This window comes from Gorilla gorilla, chromosome 9, assembly GCF_029281585.2.
Source record: "Gorilla gorilla gorilla isolate KB3781 chromosome 9, NHGRI_mGorGor1-v2.1_pri, whole genome shotgun sequence".
NCBI classification, from domain to species: Eukaryota; Metazoa; Chordata; class Mammalia; order Primates; family Hominidae; genus Gorilla; species Gorilla gorilla.
Window position 1 is genome coordinate 49,889,211 of NC_073233.2, and position 9,619 is coordinate 49,898,829.

Here is a 9,619-nt window from a genome sequence, read left to right on the forward strand (position 1 = left end):
AGCTCTTCCATTCCACTAGGCTTCCTTCTTAGCCTACAAAGATCTCTATTCTAAAAGTCTGTATTAGTCCATTCTCACGCTGCTATGAAGAAATATCCAAGACTAGGTAACTTATAAAGAAAAGAGATTTAATTGACTCACAGTTCAGCATGGCTGGAGAGGCCTCAGGAAACTTACAATCATGTGGAAGGGGAAGCAAACATGTTCTTCACATGACAGCAGGAAGGAGAAGTGCTGAGCAAAACACGGAAAAGCCCCTTAATAAAACCCTCCGATCTCATGAGAACTCACTATCAGGAGGAACAGCATGGAGGGTAACCACCCCCATGATTAAATTCCCTCCCACCACACGTGGGGATTATGGGAACTACAATTCAAATTGAGATTTGGGTGGGGACACAGCCAAACCATATCAAAGTCCTTTGTGAATTATTCCACCTAGCTCTCTGGTTTCCTTTGCCACTATACTTCATGTTAGAGTTCTGTTATTCTCTCTTCATAGAGCAGTTTTTGTCCTAATGTATCATCTGTGGTCACATGGAATAGAGTAGTTTTTTTAAAGGAATGGGCTGGGCAGACCAGCTGGGACTGGGGTGGCGGGGGTCCAGACGGACGCTGCTTCACGCCAGCGGGTGCCCGGCACCCCTCTGGTCCGTGGGTCCCCCAGCAAGGGAGGGGCCTCAAGACCACGCGGACCCCCCGGGTGGGTCCCCAGCTCGCTTCAGAGGCTCAGAGCAGGGTCAGGGACCTGGCTCCCCGGGGCCGGAGCTGCCTCTACCCCCTGGTGTTGCAGACTGCAGGCACTCCAGACCTGGGGTCGTGGTGAGCTTCCTTGATTGACTGTGTGATGGTGACTGCGTTGCAAGCGAATGGGTTCATAGTGGCATCAGGCACTCAGACTCCTGCGAGTTCCCATAAGTTCTCAGAGGACTGCTTTGCCTTTTGAACTGATAATTGCAAAATTCCATACGGAATGGCCCTTGTGGATAAGCACAAAGTCAAGAGACAGCGATTGGACAGAATTTGTGAAGGTATCATGAATGGACCCCTGCACTCCCACCCCCGATGGTGCTGCTGGACTGCCGAGATTGCACCGTGGAGATGCCCATCCTGAAGAACCTGGCCACCATGGCCTTCTGTGACACACAGTCCTCGCAGGAGGTCCACCAGACGGTTTTAAATGAAGCCGTGGGCGCCACGATGTACCACACCATCACCCTCACCAGGGAGGACCTGGAAAAGTTCAAGGCCCTGAGAGTGATCGTGTGGATAGACAGTGGCAACGACAACGTGGACATCAAGGCTGCCGCGAGCTCGGAATTGCTGTGTGCAACATCCCGTCCGGAGCCCTGGAAGAGACAGCCGACTCCACCGTCTGCGACATCCTCAATCTGTACCGGAGGAACACGTGGGTGTGCCAGGCACTGCGGGAAGGGGCGTGGGTTCAGAGCATGGAGCAAATCCTCGAGGTGGCCTCGGGAGTGGTCCGCATCCATGGGTAGACGCTGTGGGTCTCATGAGCTTTGGTCGCACGAGGCAGGCGGTTGCATTTCAAGCCAAGGCCTTTGGATTCAGCGTCATATTTTATGACCCCTACTTGCAGGATGGGATAGAACGGTCCCTGGGCATTCAAAGGGCCTACACCCTGCAGGATTTGCTGTATCAGAGTTACTGCGTCTCCTCGCACTGCAGTCTCAATGAACATCACCACCACCTCATCAATGACTTTACTATAAAGCAGATGAGGCAGGGAGCATTCCTTCTGAACGCAGCCCCTGGTGGCCTGGTGGGCGAGAAAGCCTTAGCACAGGCCCTCAAGGAGGGCAGGATTACGAGGGACAGCTTTGCTCAGGGTCCATTGAAAGATGCCCCAAATCTCATCTGCATTCCTCACACTGCCTGGTATAGCGAGCAGGTGTCGCTGGAGATGAGGGGAGGCAGCTGCCACCGAGTTCCGCCGAGCCATCAAAGGTCGCATCCCAGAAAGCTTAAGAAACTGTGTGAACAAGGAATTCTTTGTCACATCAGCGCCTTGGTCAGTAGACCAGCAAACAATTCATCCTGAGCTCAATAGTGCCACATACAGATATCCACCAGGCACCGTGGGTGTGGCTCCAGGCGGACTTCCTGCAGCCATGGAAGGGATCATCCCTGGAGGCATCCCAGTGACTCACAACCTCCCGACAGTGGCACATCCTTCCCAAGCGCCCTCTCCCAACCAGTCCACAAAACACGGGGACAATAGAGAGCACCCCAAGGAGGAATAGCAGAGAATGCCGAAAAGTAATCATTCAGATGCATTTGGGACCGAGAGACAGTGAAACATAGATGAACTAAGAGAAAAAGAATCTGATGGTCTTTTTAACTGATTCTGGACATACGCATCATTGATGCTGCAGTGTTAAAACTGCGAGAGCTAGAAAGCTGAAGATGTCCTCTGCTTACAGAAGCGCGGAAAGATGAGGATGTGATTTATTAACGACCAACTTCTGTTATTATGTGTTAAGTTTTTCATCTGTGTATCAAATCACAAAGAATAAGTAGAGCTTTCTCCTTTATCAGTGCCTTGGGCACAGCAGGTCCTGAACACCCTGCTCTAGAATGTTGCATCAAGAGTTCAAACATCAAAACAAAAAAATATTAAGAGGAAATCCCCATGCTGTGACTCTAGTCCCTTCATTCTACAGGGGCTGGTTACCTAGCTAATAGGAAGATCACATTACTACAAAATGGGGAGAAAACTCTTTCCCTGTGGTACACACCTGCACGCATAGGATTGAAGACAGTACAGGCTCCTGTACAGAGAAGCGTCTCTCACATCTGAACTGCATACTGAGCAGGCAAGTTGGTTATAAGTTCAGTAAAACCCTCTGATGATGAAAAAAAACATATGAAGTTTCACAAGCTATTTGTACTCACACATATGTTCTCAGTTTCAGATCCTCTGCTATTTTATTGAGTGGAAAGTCTTGAACTAAAAGAGTTCAAGAAGAATAATGAACAAACCCACTTTTTTAGACTTTGATAAAATCTTCTTTTCTTCATGTGATATTTTATACAAGAACACTTCAGATGTATTAGATGTGACTTATTTTAACAAATCCTATTAGATTTGTATCAACTAGTTACATGTTCTATTCATAATCTTTTGTGAATCACTGCCTTTCTGTTTAAAAAGATGGCCTATTTTGAGCCTTTGTGCAGGTACAATTCTGTTTTTGTGATAAAAGAAAAACTTTAAAATTGTCCCAAACAGAAAAATAATGTCTAACAGAAGTATATTTTGTTTTAGTGTGAGTTGCCATTACTGTAATTTGTTTATTGGAAAGGTGGACATTTAGTGTTCAGTGCAGTTTTCAATAAAAAGTAATTAAAATAAAAAAAGAGAAATGGCTTTGGCAGATCAAATGGTGAAAGCCATAGCAGAGTTCAACAGTCATGAAGAATATGAGGTCTATGAGGTAGGCTGGCTACTTCTAACCATCCAAGAGAGTTTAAAGTAATATAATAAAAAGCTCAGGGTTCTAAATTCATGGCTCAAAATACAGCCAGGAACCAGGGGTTTCCTATAATTGTCCTAAAAGAACATCTTATGATTGTCCTAAAATAATATCTTATCTCTTAGAGCTAGTGAGCTGATGTAGCTGAAAATTAGACACAGATTCTTATCTTATAGGTTGCTGATTTACAACATAGATTGAATTCATAGCCTCACCAGATTTCATATGTGAAAATTAGAGCAATGATTAGGAAAGACCATTCCCAAAGATTAGAATGGTGACATTTAGGGGAACTCAGTTAATTTTGAAGACCCTTAATCCTTAACTCTACTAAGCTCTCTCACCAGTGGAAACAATTCCTCTTATCCTACCTGATGAAGATGGTCCTGCTTCCTGGTAGAAGACTTTATGACTATTCTCCACCCCCACTGCTTTACACATCCTCCAGACCCATGACTAGAAACATCTCTGTGCACAGGGAGCCAATTGTAAAGTTGTACCCAGACAATGCTTACATGCCAAAACATGCAAATTTATATCCCAATTAAAAACCTGGAGAATAGGCATAGGAATATGTCCTAACCATGCTTGGGTAGGGAGAGAAGAGCATAAAACTGAAACCTGGACTCTGTAATAGTCAAATGTAACTGAGATACCAAAATATTCCTATGTATAATGTAGAAGACATCCAAAGATTTAGAGAGCTAGACATATTGAATCTATCACATGTGACTGGCTTATCCTTGCTTTAACTACAAGCATACAACCCTCACCCCCCTGCCACCCCCCACCTTCAATCCAGTCCCAGGGTCTATTGTTTCCTTCTTTGTGCCCATGTGTACTCCATGTTTGGCTCCCACTTATAAATAAGAATATGTGGTATTTGGTTTTCTGTTCCTGTGTTGATTTGCTTATGGCGATGGAGTTAGCCTAATTCTTAGGGACCCTAGGATTTTTGGAATGATAAATGAGCATTGGCTTCAACTTAAAGTCACCAGCTGCATTATCACCTAACGAGAGTCAGCTTGTTCTTTGAAGCTCTGAAGCCAGGCATTGACTCCTTCTCTCTAGCTATGAAACCCTGATATGGTTTGGATTTGTGTCCCTGCCCAAATCTCATATCAAATTGTAATCCCCAGTGTTGGAGGAGGGGTCTGGTGGAAGGTGATTGCATCGTGGGGATGGTTTCTGATGGTTTAGCACCATTTTCCTAGTGCTGTCTCATGACAGAGTTCTCCAGACATCTGCTTGTTTAGAAGTGTGTAGCACCTCCCCCTTTGCTCTCTTCCTCCTCCTCCCCCTATTTAAGTTGTGCCTGCTTCCTCTTTGCCTTCCGCCATGATTGTAAGTTTCCTAAGGCTTCTCCAGCCATGCTTCCTGTACAGCCTGTGGAACGGTGAGTCAAATTTCTTTTCTTCACAAATTATCCAGTTTTAGGTATGTCTTTGTAGCAGTGCAAGAATGGACTAATACAAGCCCCTAGATGGTATCTTCTTCCAATAGAAGGCTGCTTCATCTCCATTGAAAATCTGTTGTTTAGTGTTAGCCATTTTCATGCATGATCTTAGCTAGATAACTTGCTGCAGCATCTAAACCATATGATCCAATCACCTTCCACCAGGCCCCTCCTCCAACACTGGGGATTATAATTTGACATGAGATTTGGGCAGGGACGCAAATCCAAACCATATCAGGGTTTCACAGCTAGAGAGAAGGAGTCAATGCCTGGCTTCAGAGCTTCAGAGCTTCTGCAGTTCGGCATCATCACTCGCTGTCAAACCCTTCACTTTTATGTTATGAATACAGCTTTTTTCCTTAAATCTCATGAACCGATCACTGCTAGCTTCCAAAGTTTCTTCTGCAACTTCCTTACCTCTCTCTGCCTTCAGACAATTGAAGAGAGTTAGAGCCTTGCTCTGGATTAGGTTTTGCCTTAAGCGAATTGTGTGGCTGGTTTGATCTTCTATGCAGGCCACTAGAACTTTCTCCACGTCAGCAATAAGGCTGTTTCACTTTCCCATTGTTTGTGTGTTAACTGGAGTAGAACTTTAAATTTCCTTCAAAAGCTTTCCCTTTGCATTCACAACTTAGCTAACTGGCACAAGAAGCCTAGTTTTTGGCCTATCTTGGCTTCAACATGCCTTCCTCACTAAGCTTAATTATTTCTAGCTTTTGATTTAAAGGGAGAGATATGCAAGTGTTCTAGAGGCCATTGCAGGTTTATTAACTGGCCAAATTTCAATTGTGTTGTGCCTCAGGGAATAGGGAGGCCAGAGGAGAGGGAGAGAGATGGCCAATTGATGAAGCAATCAGAACACATACAACACTTATCGAATAAGTTCGTCATCTTATATGGGCACAGTTTGTGGTGCCCCAAAACAATTACAACAGTAATATGAAAGCTCACTGATCACAGATCACCATAACAGATATAATAATAATGAGAAGTTTGAAATATTGGGAGAATTAGCAAAATGTGACACAGAGACATGAAGTGAGCACATGCTGTTGGAAAAATGTTGCTGATAGATTGCTCGACACAGGGTTGACACAAACATTCCATTTGTAAAAGCACAATGTCTGCAAAGTGAAATAAAGCAAAGCAAAATAAAACAAGTTACATCTGTATATTTCCTGGGAGGGACCAGAGGACTCTCCCTTTATCTAGACAGAGACAAACACTTTGATGAGGAGAGTACCAGCCTCCTTCAAAGGTGCTAAGTTGCAAAATAGCATATATGCTGGGGATGATGATGGAGATACTGTCATTGCATGTGTTCCTGAAGTTTAATGGGGATAATGAGATCCCAGCATTGACTATGTAGTAACACACAGACTACAAGTGAAGTGGACATTCAAGACAGCAGGGCCAGAGTAGTAGTCGGAATAGACTGACACACAGAGACCTGTGCCGGTGGCTAATTGACCGTGGATACCAAAGACTAAAATATACAGGGTATTGCATTAAGGTCCTATTTGATTGTAGAATCAGGGGGTCATAACTTTTCACTAAATTCGCACACTAAAGTCAGGTGACTAGAAATACTGCGTACTCTGTAGCATATGACAGTGCAAGTTTATATTGTAAATCTTCCTCCCAATTTTCCCCCAAGGGAATTGTCATTTAGTAGAGTGACCCTGCACTGAGAAAAGAGAAATACCACACTTTTCAGTGCTTATTACTGGCTTTAAGCTGATGCTTGTCCCTGGCCATGGGTTGAGTGGGAATTAACGGGAGTCAGGAAACTAATAGCTTTTGGGCCCAAACCATTTCATAGTGGGCCAAATAGATGCATACCCATCTGTAGCTATCTCTCCAGGTCCCGAATGTATAGTTGGAATATATATACTCAGTAATAGGCAGGTTCTCCACACTGACTTCCTGGCCTATTGATTAAAGACTGTCAAGATAGGAAGGACCAAGTGAAAACTCCTAGTGACTCTTCTTCCCAACAAAGCAATAAATCAAAACCAATGTCACATTTCTAGGAGAATAACAGAGATTAGTGCCACCACAGAAGACTTGAAAAATGCAAGGTCGATGACCCACCGGTGGGCTGGAATCAGCTAGTACAGGCTCATGAGAATTTTTATCGTTGTTATCACTTATTCATGAGAATAGTTACCATGAGATTTTTAACACTGCCTCACAACTTCATTTTCAGTGATGTCATGTTGGTAGTTTGACATCAGCCATAGTGGGAGTGTTTACACCATGGCAATTGGCAAACAGTACACATCAGGGTGTATTTTTTTCCTTTTCTAAGAGCCAGTTTACCAGAAAATCCCTAGTGATACCTATCATATGCTCATTTAACTTACCTCTTTGGCTTGTGCAGATGTATCTTGAACTTGGAGAATGATGGAAGATTATGTAAGAACAATTCGATTGTAATTTCAATTGTAGCTGTTACTCCAGATCTTGTCTATTTACTATCCATATCAACACCACTTCTGGCACCTACTGTGAATGAATGGATGAACACATGCTTACATGGAAGGGAGGGTGTTTGTAATAAAGGATAGTTATACTAGGTAGGAGCATGATGCTACTGGTGTTGTTGCTTTATTAGAATTTAAGTATGGAAATAAAACTGTGTATTCCTATACTGCAGAGATTTAAAAAAAAATCTAAAAATTTCCCAGAGTCCTTTGCAAATAGAGTTCAAATTGTTACTTAGGTCTGCCTATGAGAAACACCTGGAGAGACTTGAATTTGAAACCCTCCCTCTGTATCCAAAAGTTGCAGTCACAGCTTCCTGATTCCCATATCACAGCTAATGAGAATGTTCCCAGATTCAACAGTTCCAGTACTGGCTTCCAGACTCTTCAGTGTCTTGACTGTGGTAGAGGCAGCAACTCCTCTGGGAGGTCAGGGATGAGATGTCCTGGATTCATTCCTAGAGTCTCAGTTTAGTGTTTGGCCCTCTAGCCCTTCCAGTGATTCTGTAAGCACCCAATTCACTGTATTAAGTCCTCTTCTGTTTATAATAGCTAGAATGGACTCTTATTTGCAACTGAACTCTAATACACCCCACTTTCAAGTGTTTTTCCTCCCCATCAATTTTCTTCTCTACTGTCCAACCATTTCTCATCTTACTTCCCAGAGATGAACTCACTACTTACATTTTAGGGGGAAAAACATAGACAAGATTATTTAGAACATCACACTCTGGGGACTGTTGTGGGGTGGGGGAGGGGGGAGGGATAGCATTGGGAGATATACCTAATGCTAAATGACGAGTTAATGGGTGCAGCACACCAGCATGGCACATGTATACATATGTAACTAACCTGCACATTGTGCACATGTACCCTAAAACTTAAAGTATAATAATAATAAAATAAATAAATAAAAAAGACTCCATCTCAAAAAAAATAAGTATATTGAAAAGAATCATATTAAATTTGTAATTACAGTTTAAATGGAAGGGAATTTAATGAAGTTTGTAATCAATCTTTGAATATTAAAAAAGTTTCAAAATGTTGTTTATAGGTATATGTAAAATAAATAAATACATAAATAAATTTATAAAAAAGAAACTTCTCAACTTTCTGCCTATCCATGTAAGGTCTCTGGACTCACCCCCACCTGCTCTTCTATATCTTTCCTACAAGAGTAACCCATCCATCTCTTTCTTACAAGAGTAACCCATCCATCTCTGCTGTGGATTCCATCTTTTTCCATCTCCTCAAATCTTCCCCTTTTCCCCTATTTCTTGAACTTCTCACTCTTGTTATTCTGTTCATTCATTATAGACCACCACCAAGCTTTTCTCACGAAAAACAAAAACAAAAGCAAAAAAACTAAATCTTTTGTTTCCCTCTAGCCAGGGTCTGCCAAGCTTTCTACGAGAATCATCTATACTATTAATCTCCACTTCCTCCCCTTCCATTCACTCCTCTGTCCATGCAATTTAACCTTTGTTGCCCTCCTTCCACTGAAATTGACTTCGGTGAAGTAACCAATGAACACCGTATGGCCAAATCCAAAGATTCTTTTCATCTCTTTCCTTACCTAATCTCTCTGGGGCACTGGACAGCATTGTCTCTCTCCTCCATAACCATCATGACAACACATTCCCCAGGACATTCTCCAGAATCATCTGGTTGATCTCTGTCCAACCCATAGCCTATGGGCTGCATGCAGTCCAGGACGGCTTTGAATGCGTCCCAACACATTTTTTAAAACATTATGAGATTTTGGTTTTTTTTTTTTTTTTAGGTCATCAGCTATCATTAGTGTTAGTGTATTTTATGTGTGAACTGAGACAATTATTCTTCTTCCAATATGGCCCACGAAGCCAAAAGACAGGACATCCCAGCTCTATATCCTTTGGAGGCTCCTTGTCCCACTTGAACTTTTCCTCAAGGAATGCACTTTTCCTCCAGGCTTTGTTCCTGAGCCCTACATGGTTTTTCCACACTAATGGTTCGCCCTACCAACCTCATCCAAGTCCATGACTTCAACTACTGACAACTCCCAGGTATACATCTCTAACCTGGATTTCTGCCCTGACTTCCAGACTGTATATCTAACAACTCTCTACTTTAAGCCCAACAACTTTTGACATGCATTTCTACCTCAATCTCCCACAGACATCTCAATCTCAACATGT

The 9,619-nt window shown here is 42.9% G+C and overlaps 1 pseudogene; it reads left to right on the plus strand.

Moving 5' to 3' along the window:
- Positions 1-973: 973 nt before the first annotated feature.
- Positions 974-2,267, plus strand: LOC101126220 (C-terminal-binding protein 2-like; annotated as a pseudogene).
- Positions 2,268-9,619: the final 7,352 nt, after the last annotated feature.